At 35.8% G+C, this 18,124-nt stretch overlaps 2 protein-coding genes across 2 annotated transcripts in view; both read right to left on the bottom strand.

The window, feature by feature from the left end:
• kmr (kramer) overlaps nt 1-17,503 on the bottom strand; it is a 302,338-nt gene extending 284,835 nt beyond the window's left edge. Inside the window, exon 1 of the mRNA XM_067763428.1 lies at nt 17,473-17,503. The gene's annotated coding sequence lies outside the window, so the exon portion shown is untranslated. The remainder of the gene's footprint in view (nt 1-17,472) is intronic.
• LOC137238441 (guanylate kinase) overlaps nt 1-17,505 on the bottom strand; it is a 202,642-nt gene extending 185,137 nt beyond the window's left edge. Inside the window, exon 1 of the mRNA XM_067763438.1 lies at nt 17,473-17,505. The gene's annotated coding sequence lies outside the window, so the exon portion shown is untranslated. The remainder of the gene's footprint in view (nt 1-17,472) is intronic.
• Nucleotides 17,506-18,124: the final 619 nt, after the last annotated feature.

Here is an 18,124-nt window from a genome sequence, read left to right as displayed (position 1 = left end):
ATGTTTCCCGTTGGTTCCTGATCAACTTCAAATCAGCTAATAAGGCATCTAGATGTCGGACCTCAACATCTACGGTGGCGTCTCTAGCTCGGAGGACCACGTTTCTTTCATTAATGGTAGTCAGTATTTTGGACCAAATTGAGGACAGCAAGATACATTCGAACTTTCATTCTGCAGCATCATAAATTGGGACTGTGGGTTTCACAAGGCGAGTAATCAGCATTCGAGTTTTTGTCGAGAATGTGACGTAGTGCTCCGTTGTAAGCTCCTTTCATATTGACCCGTTATCGTACCCTTGTGCACGACAATCTTTTAATGGGATTTCATGTTTACCTAGAGTATGGAAAATTAGATCAGCGATTTTCTGACCAGTTTTCTGGTTACAATTCACAAAAGCTAAAAACCGTTCTTGAATTGTAAAATTTTTTGCTTTGGAATTGAAATGGAGTTAGCGCAAAATGAACGTAGTCTGTTCAACGTGACTAGCATCAGGCATAGCATCAACGATAATAGCCAAATACTTGGTTTTTTGCGTTGATTTAATATAGTTGTCCTCACGTGCTTTGCACAAATTTCTATAAACTTGTTCTGAATGTCTGGGGAAAGATAGTGAACTTGTAAACGTTTGTGCTGCTGTTGTGAAATCCTAACTTTCTCCAAATGATCTCTAAGTATCGGATCATAATGGCTTATGAGACCTTAGATGCCCAAAAAATGTCCATTGTTTCGTTCACCAAGATATATACTTTCGCCTCTGAAAGCTAGGCCTTTTTCACCCAAAAATAAATAGTGTCCAAAATTCTATATAACATTTCTTTCCACTTTTGAGTTTCAGTGATTAGCAGGTCATTGATAAGTGTATCAATTGTAGCCTCCTTTTGAATAAGATTTGTAAAGATCGCCATTGAATATAACATTTAATGTGATCTTGAGTATTTTCGTGTGATGGCAGTTTATGGTATAGCTTTTCCATACCTGAAATTTCGAATATCCGCAGAACAAATTTTAGGTCGATTTAAAGTATTGGTGCTTAATAGATGACATGGCAGGCATTGCTACTGGCACTCCACATTAACCAGTCCCGCTCCACTTTCTCTCCATTTGGCAAGATTCTGTTTAACAACGAGGTAGGAAGTGCCTCGTCATCACAATCACGTGGAAAAATAACAGGACACTTTTGATGACCTCGGCGAATTATTTCGTTGACTTCTTCAGATCGCAAAAACTCATTATTCACGGTACCGATATCGAAGTCGTTTAAATAATCTGGACTTTCATACAGAGTTGGTGGTATTATTGGAAGGCTTTTTGAAGATGAACCTTCATCAGTGTTACCACGAAAACTTTACGTTTTCGGATTCATGTAAACATACATTGTTGTTTGATGTGTTTATTGTCTCCTCAGGGCCAGGCAAAAAATCATTATCAATATTCGTTGCTATTGAAATTCGGCTTAAAATTTGCACATGGAACAACTAAAGACTCTCCTGACTTAAAAACAATGTCTTAGTACCTCTAAATCACGGGCCCCCTGAGAAACCAATTTTTGTTTGATGTTTTTATTGTCTCCTCAGACCCAGGCAAAAAATCATTATCAATATTCGTTGCTTTTGAAATTCGGCTTAAAATTTGCACATGGAACAACTAAAGACTCTCCAGAATTACAAAAAAAATTTCTCAGTATCTCTAAATCGCCGGCTAGGTTGCCGCGTACTAAATATTTTTTAATTGAAGTAGAAATACCAACATTGGTACTAAACGAAAGGAATTTTACGTGTTATTTAATACAAATATTTCTAACAACGACTACCACCTAAGGTTTCCACCTTATACTAATATCTCGTGAACTGCTCAGCCGAATACAATTAAATTCGATACAGCAGTGAACAGAAAAAAAGCACTGGCAGTTTTTATAAAATTCAACCAATTTAATTCTTCTTTTTTTTACTTTCGTTAATCTAAAAAACAACTGCCATGAAATTTGTAACTGAAACTTCCAAACCATCCCCAAGAACATTGTAAAAAAATTAGAAAATTCGAAAAGATTTTGCCAAAATTTCGAACATTTTATTTAGAGTTTTCTGAATTTTTTTTTTGCATATGCAGTTTGGAGCTCAATTAACCCAGATACGCCCGAGCGCCTTCAAGGACGTAAAACACCTTTTGCTAAATTTAATTTTGTTACTTGTTCTAACAGGTAAAATAGTAAGCTATGCATTTCTTTAAAAACAGATGGTACCAAAAATTATTTATCTGCCTTTATTTTTGAGTATTTACATTTGGTAAGTGAGCAGTTAACATTTAAATTATATTCGTTATGGCTTAATTGATAGACCTTTTGGTTGACGGGTAAGTTTAATTCTTTTTTATAATAATTTCCAGATATGAAACTGTGGTTTTATACTGGAGAAATGTTCAATAGAAGTGTTTATTCGATTATCAAAAACTTTGTGGTTACCATTTGGCCACAGCGGCTTCGAAAAAACGTTCATCCTTCCAGAAGGATTGTGGGATAATCCAACTACATTTAAGAACATTTTTTTATAGAAGGAGGATTACACTAAATGAGTTGTTGGACATCATTGAGACCGCAGACGGCGATGATATTCCTGATAACGGATTAGATGTGGCTGTTTTACCACCGATAAATTGTAATGAAGATGTTACTGACGAAGATTCTGGCGATGAAGACAATCCTACAATCAACAATTTACATGGAAATCAACTTTGCGTGGAAGCCGATGGAACGACAATAGCATAGTGACGATCGCAACAATTTTTGATTCCGTTCATCCGGTAAAAAATGTCAAGAGATTTTCTAGAGCCAAAAAGAAGAACATCTTAGTAGCTCAACCGAAAGTTTTACATAACTATGTAAATGTTCCAAAAAAGCAACAACGAAATGCATTAAATGCAATGTTCCTTTACATGTGGATTGTTTTACCAATTACCACCAATTATAATTATTTACTTCCTTTTTCCATTCTATACATATATCTATGAATAAATGAACAATTATTTTCGTACAACATGTAAATTTCAACAAAAAAATGAATTTATACAACTCGTTTTTCTAAAAAATAAACACTAAATAAAGTAATGGATTTTCTAAACCAAATTGTGTAGAAAAACTGTTGTTACAAATTATTGTGGTATCATCCCAAAGACCTTCCAGAAGGATGGGGCCCTGTAACCCAAGGGTGGGGACAAAAACATAATATTCATGATTTCCACTTTATTTGAAGGGCATTTAAACAGAATTATACCATACAATTCGAAAAATCAAAAAAAAAAATAGTGGGGTTTATCTGGGTTAATTTCAGTTTAACAAAGTTCTAGTTATAGATCCCTCAAAATTTGCATTGACTTTTGACATTTTTTTTCAAAGAGTGTCTGAAAGTTTCATTCATATAAAAAAATTGTATGGGCTCTTCGTATGGAGACTTCAAACTTATACTTTGTCAGACTAAAATTGACCGGCCTACAATGCAGCATACTCAAAAAAATACGGAAAAGGAAAAAACTATGAAGTTTTCTAAAATGTTGCCGAATTTTCTCGAAAACATTTTCGAGATTGGTTTGCGTAGTTTAAGTTACAAAATTCATAGAAGTTTTTTTTAAGACGTCGAAAATAAAAAACAGAGAACGTTGTTGTTAATGAAATTCGATAGAACTTCCAATGCTATTTTTCTTCTCGCTGCTGTACATACAATGGAAAAAAATTATTCCGAAAGCATACTTTCAATTTGAAAAGTAAACTTCAATTGTGCGGAACTTCGGCGTACAACGCGTCAACTCAAACGCTTCCATTGCCATTATTGCACCGCCCAAAGCGAATCAATAACAATGAAACACAATCACCGCACTTGTGCGCCCCATCGATATTAACCAACTGCTCACCGTTTTCTCCATTCAAAGCTCTAATGCACATTTCAGCCGTAACGAAAACAAAAACAATAGCAAACAGTTTCAAGAAAAATATTGATTACGTTTTTATTTTGTGGCGTGGAACTAATTTTACGTTGAATGCGAAGTTGAGTAGAGATAATGAATTTCATTGACATATTTGTTTTTGTTGCGCAATAAGCAGCGCTCTTCATGATGTTCAACCAGAGACAATTTTAATATAGAGATGTTGCAGGGACGAAAAATAGTGTGAAGCAAGCTTCACAAAACTCTAGTAGCTCACATTCACCACTTACCACAGCAGAATTTGTTAAATTGCAACTGTCTGTATTTATTATTAACCAATTATTTGTACACTTTTAATTCAGCTAATGTGTACAGAATTTAGATTTTTACACTCTAAAACTACAATCCGTGTATTTTGTGTGCTTAAATTATGTTAAAACTTGTGTTAAAATTTGTGGTGTGGTGGAAGTGACCTACTAGAATTTTGTGAAGCTCCGCTCCTTTCCACTGAAGTTCGCGCATGCAACATCTTTATACTTCGATCAATATTTGGTTAAACTGTGTTTTCACCAACGGCCTGCGCAATGCACCTGCACAATTTGGTGAGCGTTTGTGATTAATTGATATCATTAGAAAGCAAATAATACGAAAAGCTATCGCTTTGACTGATTTTCTTATTTGTTTTTTTTTTTTGTTCAAACAAATTATTTTAAGATTGTTGCAAGCATTATTTTGAAGACCATTTGAAACGGCATTGGTTGCAATTAAGAACTATTAAATCTTTTATAGTTTTTCACATTTTCGTTTATAATATTATCGGGTCATTAGCGAGATTAAACGCATATACATACATACATACTTATAAAACTGCGTTCTAGCAAAATTTTATCAAAAACAACAAAAAAGATAAGAAAAGGAAAAAGATAAGAAAAGAAAAGATAAGAAAAGAAAAGATAAGAAAATAAAACAAGGGCAATGAAAAAAGAAAATGTAAAGAAAATAAGCAGGCATCTCTCGATATTTTTTTGGTAGCACATCAGCATTTATACATAATGAAAATTAGGAAAGTGTGTTTATCAAAAATATAAACACGAGAAATGTCAAATGAAAAATTACCAAAAACACCATTGTGAATTCACATAAATTCACAATGACAAAAAAAGCTTTAATGGTAAGGTTGCCGGATGGGCGTGCATGATATGGTGAGAATAAGGACAGGGATAGATATAGGGTGGTCATGATTGCGATAGACAAAAAAAAGACCGTGGGAAACGGCAAATGGAAACGGCAAATGGAAACGGTTCTTTTCAGCGGGTTGGATAGTATCAAAGGGGCAACTGGAGGAGAACAAAAGTAAAGTAACATATATCAGCATATCAGGCTACAGTGCGCGCGCCGCTTTCCGAATAAAAGAAAATACATTTAAGTTTTGTTTGTAAGTAAGTTTTTTAAAGAAATTCCCTGTGCGCGAAGATCCAGAGAGGATCAGTGAAGTGCCGAAAACAATAAATTTTTAAGCTTTGATATAAGGCAAATTGCCTTCAATTCTAAGCGCGGTTTCAGTCGATAATTTTAAAATAGAAGGGCAACACAAAATTCAACCACCAGGACAGGATTTCTTTGCTGCATAAGGATGTGGAATATTTGTTCACCGGGTGAGTTTTTTAAGTATAAGGATTTTTTTTTAATTATATAGACTTTCGCGCCGTTTGGGGTTCACGCGACCTCATCTTCGACTTCGGTCACCAGCCTCCTCGATAAATCCGCAAGCACGGATTTTCCTGAGTGAAGATTCCCACTCAATCATTGTTTTCTTGCGTATTCCTAAATTCGAAAATTACTATTTTTTGATTTTTCTTCTGATTAAAGAAATAAATTTTTTTGGATACACTCATTTTATATTGCGTGTAGGTATGTGGGCAATATAATATTATTATTATTAACGTATGTGTGACATAAGGCGCGTGAACGCCAAATCGGCTTTGGGGCCTTAATAAAAAAATGTAATTGGCGCTAATTGAGATTTCATTCTCGTAGTGGGAACCGGAGGTGGCCAGTGAAGCCTTTTTAAAGCGCCAGGGAATCACAATTTTTACTAATCACGAATTTCTACAAATCCGATACCAATTTTTTCAAATGCAACAATTTTGTTTGCAACTTCAACAACAAATTTTTACGAGTATCAACAATTTTTTAAAGTCATCACCATTTTTAAACAAAGTCCGTATTATTTCTACAAATTCGACGTCATTTTATACAAATTCAGTATCATTGTCTACAATTCCGATACACATTCGATCTCCGATTTATAAAACCATACAACATTTTCATCACATTTTTTGATATTGCAATTTCATCACCAATAAATCCTTTTATTGCATCTCGGAAACCTGCATAAAATTGGATTTGTTTATTCACCTAGCCATTGTCCCTAACGTTGGACTGACCTACCTCGTTATAGCAGTCACCAAAAAGATCACAATAATAATATGAACAAAAGCTTTTTTATGGTAAATAGGAATTAACAAACGAGTCAGGGTAGTTTAAGAATTGTCCTTTTTTTATCCAAAATTTTTAATTGCATGGACATATATCCGAGTCACTATAAATCTTATCCGTTTTAGTCTTAAACGTAATGTTCATAATTGATCAAAATTTTATAAAATTGTAAGGCGTCTATTAGTCGCGAAAATATACCAAAACAATTAATTAGGCTGTCTTTTTTTTCTGTTTTACATTTTTTTTTGCAGATAGGGTATAAACCCTGCACCAATAAGTCCCCCAATCTCCACGTAAAAGAGCTGTTTTAGGTAGGCATTAGGGTGTGTTTTAAACCTCTTTTTTTTATATAATTCCAATTGAGTAGATAAGAGTTTGGTGATTTTGGCGACGGAAAGACCCAGAAATATAGTCCCAAAAGAATATTTGTCATAGATGTTTTTTTATACGGAATTTATGTGCACATTTTGATTTTTTAGGCTTAGTATATTTATTGGCCTCTTTATACGTTCATAAATACTATTTTTAATAGGTTTTTTTTTTTTTATATGTCTGTGTAAAGACATACATTTTTTTGCGAGGAAAGAAACCATATGTGTTAAACTCAAATTTACATATATGTATATATAAATTAAGTTGTTTGAAGAAAAATATTATTGAATCTAAACGAAGCTTGATTCTTTTTGTATAAAATTTTATTTCATTCGTGTATAGATTTTAAGATTATGTTTATTAAAAATGCGTTATTGAAGTGAAAAGAGAAGTAATATGGCTTGCTAAATTCTTTTGGGGCGGGATGTAAGGATGGAATGATGAGGAGGTAAGTAAGAGTACGGAGCATGGCATTAGGGTGACCGCAGAGTAGGTTGCATGATGCGAGCGGTCCAAGGTTGGGTGGGATTCCTGTTGTGCGGTGGGTAAGTGAACCCGAAGAGGTTGAACGGAAGGAAATAAATATATGTGTGCGTCCGGTTCCAAGATGGCGGGTTGAGAACCACGGCCTGCCAAATATACTGAGCTAGCTAGGGCCACCACCGGGAACCAAAGCAACGTGTACGTAACATATATTTATAATGGCGCCCAAATTAAAACACATGAAGGGGTCGCTATATTTCTTATAGCGCCCGAGAAATAATTTTTTTTATAATTCAACAGAGCGCATGAAACGAAGCTTGAATTGGCGCCCTCGCAAGAAATCAAATATTCTTCAGTAACATCTAGTATAAATACAAAGATATAATATAATTATCTTTTTTTTTACTCAATTAATCTTGCACTTACAAATGTATTTAAGCTTTCAAAAAAAAAACAAAAAAAAACGTTCATTTGAAAAAAAGGGGATGGTGTAAGCGGGTTTCTCAGCTAGTTAGGTGACTCGCTTGTGTATTTCTGACAAAGTTTAATTACACCAGTAGTTAGGAGCAAGCCCACCAGATCTGATACAATAACCTAATGGTGGCATAGACACCAAACATGAGGGTGATCTATTTGCATCGACATTTTACAACACAAAATTTTATTTTAGATTTCTTTTTTTTTCTTCACTTTGTTTTTATAGAGAGTTTTAGTTTCAGAAATATGGCTGCAAATGTGGAAGCCAAAACAGAAATTTTTGAGTTTTGTTGTTCCATAAGTAGTAGATTTTGTGACCACAACTACATCGCGAATGGTAGGTGTTGTGAAGCATAAAATAGTTTTTTTTAGAATTGTTTCGTTTATTTAGTTTATCAGTGAGAATTCACATACCAACCCACACAGGAACGAACAACTATGCTCCAGAACCCTAAGCCTCCTCATGTAGTCAGGCCATCCGAACACCCGCCAACTCATAATATTATAAATTATAAAATTTTTTTATACTTTTTTTTATATCGGAGAGTTTTTATCTTAATTTTTGTATTGGTTTTTTGGAGTCAGCTTTTACAAAGGTTTGAGTTTTTTGGTGTACGTGTTACGTTAATATGTCATTATAAGTTTATGAACATTCATTTAGCATAGGATTATCCTAGAGATATACTATATTCATACCTCTTCATCAATACAAACATTTTTTTTTAATCGATATATATATATATTTTGTATACATTTTTTTGGTTGATTTTGTATGAAGCGCTAATACGTGGGTGCGTGTTCGTAGACACTCAAGGTTAATAGCATTTAACATACATATTTTTGTTTTTTTTGGGATTACATCGGGAACCAAAGCAACGTGTACGTGACAACGGTTCAATTTGTATGTAAAAATTGTCACACCCCCGTTATCCATACAGCCATAATGCTCAAAACTTGCATATTACATCAAAAAACCGTGAAGAAAGATCTCAATTTCCATGTATATTTTCCCCGAAACATAACTTCCCCATCAAGCCTATTATTATTTGCAATTATTACTTCTTGCAATTATTTTCCTTTTCATATTAATATTTAAACCATTGAGGGATCTTTTCCGAATAAGTTCTTACTCTTTTGGGATTGGTTTGGAATTTTTTTAGAATACATTTTATATCATTCTGTAAGAAATTTAGGACCATTTCGTAACAATGTTTGGAATTAATACCAAAATGGTTCTCAGTTCGTCTCAAAATAACTTTGAAATAGTTCCGATAGAGTTCCCAAAGAACCTTATAGGATTGCTTTCTATATTATTACGGAGATGCTTAGAGTTTACCTCAGGGCTATAGAGGAACTAGTTATGTATATCGGGACCATTACAAAATTATGTTGGGGCTTATATAGACACATTTTGGGGTTAATTCGATATTATTTCGGGATTGTTTGCATACCCAAATATTAAATTCGGCATTATTTTTCAAAACTTTGAGATTTTCTCGAGATTGGTTTCGGGATCATTTGAAAGTTATTTCGGAAATAATTTGTGATTTTTTTTGGGTTAATTTGGTATGATTCCTTGACTTTTTGGGAAATTCTTCATCGGTATGTTGTCGATAACAACCGCTATCGACCAGTTATCGGTTTTTAATGGCTTGTTAACGATTTTTTATGGACAATTTATTGGCGTTTTACCGATTAGAATCAACCAGTTGAATCGGATTGAAAAAAACCCGAGTCATTCACGCTAGTATGTACGTATATGTATACTTTGCATAAGCCCTAAAATGTCTGTATCTCGTTGATATTATCCTACACTAACAATTAAAATTACTGCAATTACTTAAATAGCAACACAAAGGCATTCATATTTATTGGCGCTACAATGTGAATACCACATTTAACTTCATACTCCACATTCTCTGCAACAAAAGCAACAATAAACACAAGTGCTGTAAATTGACACTTGAATGATACTCCAGAGCATTTGAATACATTTTGATGGCCGTCAACTAAAGGGGTAGCCACGAGACAGGGCGTGACTGGCGGCAGGAGTTTAGTGATCTCAGCTGCAAGAGAAATCAAAGCTTTAAAATGCGCATAACTGTTAAGACTTTGAATTGATGAATGTGCAAAAACCGAATCCCATTTTATTGTCGCTAATTTAACTTCAATAATGAATTATTTATGGACAATAAAAGATGAAAGCGACAAAACTATTAATTGAAAAAAATAAACGGGGAAAAATTGGCAATGTCATGCATACAAACATACATACTTTCACTGAATGCAGACCTTGCAAAAAAAGTGGCAGAATTTTTTTTTGTCTGATCTTACTTTAAATATTTTTGAACGATATAAACATATAAGAAGAGATGAAAACATCATTTTCCTAAAGACACTGTCGATAATTAATTTTAAAGGACTTTTTTTGTAGTTTCTTATTAAATCAAAATATTTCAGAATTTGCTTTCCAGATAGTCGTCTTCTACTAATTTCCTAAACGAGATATTTTTCTAGTCCGTGAAGATTCAGAGCTGTTTTGCTAACTTCTTTAATACGTTCTGCAATCTGTGTCAGCGAGTTCTTATGCCTGCTTTTTATTTCCTTTATTTTAAGTCGGTTGAAGGTTTGTCCGCATATTCAATACAACTCTTGCAATCGATTTTCAAGTAACACAAACGTGAAGTTTCACAGATATGTTAAGACACCGTGACAAAGGCACAAAAGGAAAAAAATTCCGTTATGTGTCGCGCGGATCGAAATAATAAGATGAGAATTTGGAAATTTGAAACCGTGTTTTAAGTAACTTCTCGATGAGCTAGATACTTCAAATTTCAGACTGAATTCACAGGCCGATGACAGTATAAAACATAATACATTAGCAATAATCGTGCGGAACGTGGGAAGTCTCGCGATTAATTTTGGGAGACTTCCCATTGAGCTAGAATCTTCATACGCAGTTAAGAAGTCGGTGACAATACATAAAAGGGGAGAAAAACTCCGCACGGATCGATATATTTATTTTGTGCTAGACTAGGAATTATGGAACTAAAAATTTTCGATTCGTTGCGCTGGGACTGAGATATCTACATTATTTTACTTAATGGTCTACTTTGCATGAATTATGAATTTTATTAAGGTAGCGTAGCTCTTGCGCAATGTTGAGTTATTGAGTTGATTCCGAGCCGACATCTGTAGTTCGGTTATCGAAAGTTTCTCCTAGTAAACACTTTCACACAATTCATAACAAAATAAACAAATTTTAAGTACTTCCTTTATATAAGTAAACAAAAATCAGAGAAAAATGTGTCCTCATACAAAGACATATTCTTGCTGAACTTTGATTTTAAAATTTCGACATCGAAATTAGAGCTGGCGAGAATTTTACATAACATTTACATTAACTCACTTCCTTACTGTCTTTCCTCAATTGGTAGTAAATTCAATACCAATTACCCACTGACCTCTTGACCAATTTTTATACTCAGCGTTCTTCGCACACAGAGTATATTTGATTTAGCCATGTCCGTCCCATCCGTCCGTTCGTTAGCACGATAATTTGAGTAAATATTGAGATATCTTCACCAAATTTGGTACACTAGCTTATCTGGACCCAGAATAGATTGGTATTGAAAATGATCGAAATCGGATGATAAAAAATCTGATTATTTAGTAAATAATACACCTAGAATGTGATTTGACATGTGAACTGATATTGAGACTCTTGATAAAAATTTAGAAAAATTTTTTAAAATGGGTGTGGCACCGCCCACTTTTAATAAAATCAATTTTACAATTATTATTAATCATAAATCAAAATCGTTAAACCTATCGTAACAAAATTCGGCAGAGAGGTTGCCTTTACTATAAGGAATGCTTTGAAGAGAAATTAACGAAATCGGTTAAGGACCACGCCCACTTTTATATAAAAGATTTTTAAAAGGGTCGTGGATTAATAAAATAAGCTATATCTTTGCAAAAAAGGGCTTTATATCAATGGTATTTCATTTCCCAAGTGGATTTATAACAATAAATAGGAAAAACTTCAAATTAAAAAAATGGGCGTGGCACCGCCCCTTTTATGACTAAGCAATTTTCTAAGTTTCTGGAGCCATAACTCGAAGAAAAATTAACGGATCGTAATAAAATTGGGTACATATATTTTCCTTACAGCAGAAAATATTTCTAGTCAAAATGGACGGGATCGGTTAAAGACCGCGGCAACTTAGATATAAAACAAGTTTAAAAGGCTCGTAGACTAGAATAATAAGCTATAACTTAGCAAAAAATAGTTTTGATTCAATGATATTTCCCTTATCAAGTTTTATTGTAAGAGGAAAGGGGAGGATTTTTTTTAAAGGGCGGTGCCACGTGTTACGTAGAAAAGCAATTTATCTGAAATGAAATTTACAATTGAAGCTCACGCTGAGCATATAATGTTCGGTTACACCCGAACTTAGACACATTTACTTGTTTCTATTCATACCAATAACTTTTTTCCATATCTTCACCTTACACGTCAAGAGTAAGCGTTTGAACATAATCCGCATAATATCGTCTTCACCTACATAAAAGCGTCGCTGCCGTAAATAGCGCAGCAGATTAAATTTAATAATTGTTGCCTAATGGCCAAAACTACACTGCAACCAGTGTTGTTATTGTCATGTTGTTTGTCATCATTTGCGTTAGAAGGTGTGAAAAGCAGCATCTATACGTGTCACCACTTTAAAATAACAAATCTCTAATTTCCCGCTTGACGTCCTAACAAGACGTTTTGCGTGTACGCCCTTTCTAAAAATCCACTCAGTGGCTCAACGCTCTCACCAACATTTCAGCCGTCACTGGAGCACAACCAAAAAGCCCACCTAACAGTTTGATATAGCTAACTTAAACTGATTGATGACCTGTCCGCTGCACTGTCCACAAAGGTTACAAAAGCCGCATAAGCTGCACTCTGCTATGTATGTATGTATATTGAAATGCTTTGCACCATGCGCATTGTTTCTTGCTTGTTTGTGTGTGTTAGTTATTGCTTTTGTGTACGTTATTGCTTTTGTTGTCAAAGCATTAACCTCAAAGCGGCGCGTTGCAGGTTGCTAATGCCACTAGCCACCAATCAACGTAATAAACAGCCAACGCAAAGAGTACCACTTGGAACAATCATTTACTTGGTAGTCGCAAGGCAGTCAACTCAATGGCTCAGTTAGTCAATCTGTCAGTGAGAGTCAGTCAATCGTATGCTCTGCATGAACTTTTGAGGTTAAATATTCGATGCAAATGTGTTTCGAGGGTGCAATGCAGTAGGTAAATCAGTAATCGGTAAAGAAAATCATCACTCAGCAGTAATGCCCCACCGCAGCTACCGTCTTGATTTACTTGGTGTATAGCATGGTGCCCATTCAAGCGTATTATTTAACACGGCTTTAAGAAAGTTGGTAAAAGTGAGATCGGATTGTGGAGCAAAGCAAAATCGTAGTTGGTATCAGTAATGCGCGCTTACTATACCTTTCGTGAATAGGAAAATTGGGTCATCTTTTTTTAATGCTAACAGCTATTTTTGCTGATAACTTTCAGTTTGATTCACTGTACATCTTTTAAAAAGAGAAAGGAAGCAGCGAAATCATGAAGATCGTTGTTGTTGCAGCAGCGTTTGAGTATGTTATGATGTTTTTTGGCTATCTATGCTCTTCATTCCCAGTTCAACCGATGGAAACTGATAACCATTCCTGCACGCCATTTAGAAATTTGGTTTCATCTTCTCAAGCGTCATCGCATTGCTTCCTTGAAATACAACCTCCAGGTTCAAGTAATATAATCTCTGCTCACTTGGTGTGCTAAGCATTCCATTTCTTTCCCAGCAGGTGGCTGCAGTAAAGGATACCTGTCGTAAGAGGCGTTTAATATCCAACGACTCGAGGGTTCGAGGGCTCAGATAAAACTTTCCCTCAGCAGTCAAAGGACTATCCATAGCACCAAGAGTCCCCTAAACAGGCGGGAAGTGCTTTTTTAATTCCAACAACTATAGACCAAGCACGACGTTTATAATAAATGCTATCCTAATGTTTTCTCTATTCCTATGTGGCCTTTTTAAGGACAACAGCCCTGCAACTTTTGTTTTGGGAACCATTGCCAGTGTTCGATGATGTCAACCATCTTCCCATTCCCGTATTCGATGACAACAACTTTCGCTGCTCTATTGTGTCAAGTATGCCTTTGTGATGCAACTCTCTCCCGACACTGATGAAGGCACTATGCCAAATCCGGTTTGTCTCGAAACCAAATTTTACAAGGGATGACGGAAATCGTTCCAACATACATCTTCCTCTCTGATAAATTCCTTCCAATTTTCAACCAACAATTGGCACTCCTAATGTTGTACAACTGATAACATCATTCACAATATTCCAACTATAATTTTCGGGTTCGGGAGCAAATATGCTTAGAAAAGTGTTTGGCACAGTACAGGCGAAAACACGTTGACCTTACTTGTGGCATTGTTCCCTACGGCTTTGGGAATGAAATATGCTTCATGCTTGATTGGGGATTTCTTTGATAGAATCTATGGCACTGTAATTGGTTTGTAAGCACACATAACTACAACAAACACAGGCAAGTTGCAGTTGAATGAGTCAGTGACGTTTTACTGATGCATCGACTTATATATTTACTTTCATATGTCATCCGATTTCTCTGCATAAATTTTGCTTAATGAAAGCAGCATACCAATTTTTTTTAAATAATTTGTTTGCACTGAATAAGCATTAGTAGGACTAAATCAGCGTAATGAGCTTGACTGAAATAGCCGGGTTGAAATAAGGGGCTCAATCCAGCGTCCAAGCACAAATCCAATCAGCAAAATTAGCTTTAGTGACACCATGACGCTGTACTCTTAACTGCCCTTAGATATCCGAACAGCATATCCGCGAAATTTTTCATAGTCGAAATAAACTCGTAGGTCTGGCCTCACACTGGTAAGTGGCGACCCCGTTGGCAAAATATTTTTAAAGTATTTTCTATGTAGCTAACCTAGGACTTGAACCTTGGACATTGGGCCTTCGTATGTCACCTCTACATCACGGCTATCGCAAAAACTCTTAAAACATTTCAGGAAAATCGTGAGCGTGGGCATGAATTTACGATATGTCCACGACCGTACCACTGAGCTGCGGCCAGAGCCCGCATTAACGCGTGGGCATCCAATTAAATGTTAATTATGTCGACCTCCACTTTGAAAATATTACATGATTTGACCGGAGTGAATTTCGAAGCAGCACCGCCTGACAGGAGAAAGCATTCTCACATTCATTTCTAATTTTTATGATCAAGATTTCAACCTTTAAGACATCTACTTTCGTGTTCAGCCCACGAGAAAAGTATTGGGGAGGCACCAGGTAGGTGCCAATAATACCCCAGCATAAGCATGGGCTAATCGAAGTTCTCCTAGCCCTTATCACCCACATGGGGTTTCTTGTACAATTTCCAGTTAAGGGCCATTCTTAGATATTTAACTCAATTAGAAGATAAAAGCGGCTCTTTCCAAGAGAGGATATGCAAAAGACCGATTTCCATTTTGCTAGACTAAGTCAGGCTACTCAGTCAATACGTTAAGATACTTACTTAATTAGCGCTTAATAATAATACGTTTGGATAGTGCTACAAAATATCGCGAAGGGAGGCCAAAAAGGATTGCCAAGTCATATGTGTAGCCAACTACTTGGCAGTCACTGTCATCGAGATCCACAACAGCTGCATTTACCTTCACAACACAGAATAAAGGGCATATACATTGTGAATGATGACAAAGTGTGATCTCTTCTGCATAAACGTCAAAATTCCAAAGTGATTGGATCACCTGATTCGTATTTGACTATCGCTGTCTCATTCTGTATCTCTTTCTATCACCCGCTGAAGATAGGCGCCGCCATATTGAACAGCCTGTCAAAACGCTGAAAAGTAGCCATATTGAACAGCCTGTCAAGCAGTTGACAGATAAGAGATCACACTTTGTCATCATTTACAATGGGCATATACATATGGTGGCATATGCATGTCTATGCACTCTTCTCTCTCTGGGTTGAGATACCCTGCCATTTCGCGTTTACATCTATGTCGCAGATAGTTTGTTAATGAATTCAGCCAAAAACTCCTCGATACCTAACGTGTATGGAACAGTCTTCGTAATTTTTATGAAAAACAATGGCAACTGGAGAATGCAAATGGCGTTATTTTGAGGAAGAACTGATTTGTGTCCGTTCCTTCTCAATAGCAGCGATTTTCTACCGTGACTGTGACTGAGCAGTGAAGAACAGAGCAATTGGCTACAACAATGTAAATCAGTGGATCCGTGAATTGGAGAAATCGGCATAAATCTCGGATTAGCCGATACTTGTTCTCGCAGTAGGCATAGGCAAACTGCCGCCATTAAGAATTTGTGATTTTGTCACAAATATCACAGTAGGTCACAACCGCAAACTCGAAGTAATCGCGGTGACCGACGAACTGTGACAGAATTTGCAACATCCTCGCAATCACAGTTCTTCTCACAAAAACAATAATATGAACGAGCATATCTAGGATTTGCTAACGCTGGCGTTTGCAGCTTACTGCGCCATCTATTTCTACCAGGCATGCTTAACCAACGAAACGATATCATTTCGTTACGATAATCAACGTTAATAAACGAAACGAACTCATTTCGTTTCGTTTATTAACGTTAAGATCGTCAAATTAACGAAATGATTTCGTTTCGTTTTCTGCCATATCAAAACGAAATCAAATCGTTTATGTTCATTATTAATTTCAAACTATGCTGGCAAAGCTGATTGATGGCGGAGTCATTAAAGGTGAAAGCATTAGCCAAGCTGATTGCAACTTTTCTCTTGAATTTTGACAGTACGAACATTTCTCAGAGTATTTTTGACATTACCACCAACGAATTACACAAACAAATTACATAGAGTTTGTGTGTGTATGTGCGCTCGTTGTTGCCACCTTACGGCTTCACCATGGCTGTAGCATTGCCAGCACAATTCAAACATAAAGTATCACGTTTTTGTTAACGTTTTTAACGTTAACGAAAGCTTTTCGTTTCGGTTAAAAACGAGATACAATTTATTTTGATAATTTCTTTATCGATAATATTTCGAAGTGTTTCAACGGAAACGGTGGAAATTTTTTGATAAACGATTAGCTTAACGTTAAGGTGCATCCCTGATTTCTACATAGCGGCAGCACAAGTCACAGATTCGTTGATTCATACTGTCTCAGCTAAATGTTCTAATGTGACGATGATCACGTTATTCTGGGCCCGTGTTACGTGTTACGATCCGTGATCGAAAGTAATTTTTAAAATCACAATACCTTTAAAATGGGGGATCGGATTCATGACACATGCGAATTAGCGACATATAGTACTCGTCAGATACATAACTTATTATAATTTTTAGAATTAGTTTGTCAGTTGCATAGTTATCGCTTGATTGAAAATGATCTTCAGTCACTGATCGTACCACGTAATACAGTCCGTGAACCGCAGTCAAAGCCACATTTCTCTACTAGCTCTGTTCAGTTCCAGTGAGGGATAAAAATCGCTGCTGACGGGGAGTCACTGTTACAAGTCACGTGTTTTTTAAATATCGCGATGTCTGCTAACTCTAAACTAGCATTTAAAACTCCAAACCAATGTAACATTTTATTTAAACAATGTATTTAAAAAAAAATACCACTTACCAGACGAAAATTTAGGTAGCCGAAGCTTCGGAAATCTGCAATAGAAATAAAAATAAAAATTTATTTATTGGTCCCAACATAAATTTTATGCAATAAGTTAATTTGTTAAAGTGTTTAGTGCCACAAACAGCTAGCTAACCATCCCACTCACTCACACACGCACGCATTCAATCAAGCAGTTCTACAGTTGCATATAATCACATGCGTAATATACCTTCAAGTAATAAAAGCGACAAACCATCCAATGAGATGTTGAGGGACGCGAGGATGTAATTAAAACTGACGTTCAATTTCGTTTGAATGAAATCGAAATTGAGGCAGCAACGTGAACAAGAATTTACTAACAATGGAAAATAGTGCAGTAGTTCATTATAATTGTCCATATCCGCCCCGCTGGCGATTGAGCGTACATCATGATCCACCACTCTACGTTTCACTCAATAGCCACCAGTTTCGGGCATCAAGCGCCATTCAACTGCAGAGAGAATTTTTTGCAACAAAAATGTAGTTGTCGGCGACAATGGAGCGACATCTACAGCAGTGACAATTGCAAAAAAAAAAGCAAAAAAGAACAAGTAACCGAACCTTACATACTCAGCTGAGAGCTTTGGAGACAAAATAAGGGAAAATCACCATGTAGGAAAATAAACCT

This window comes from Eurosta solidaginis, chromosome 1 (assembly GCF_040869045.1).
Source record: "Eurosta solidaginis isolate ZX-2024a chromosome 1, ASM4086904v1, whole genome shotgun sequence".
NCBI lineage: Eukaryota > Metazoa > Arthropoda > Insecta > Diptera > Tephritidae > Eurosta > Eurosta solidaginis.
Note: the sequence above shows the minus strand (reverse complement) of the source record. Positions and strands in the feature narration are given on the sequence as shown.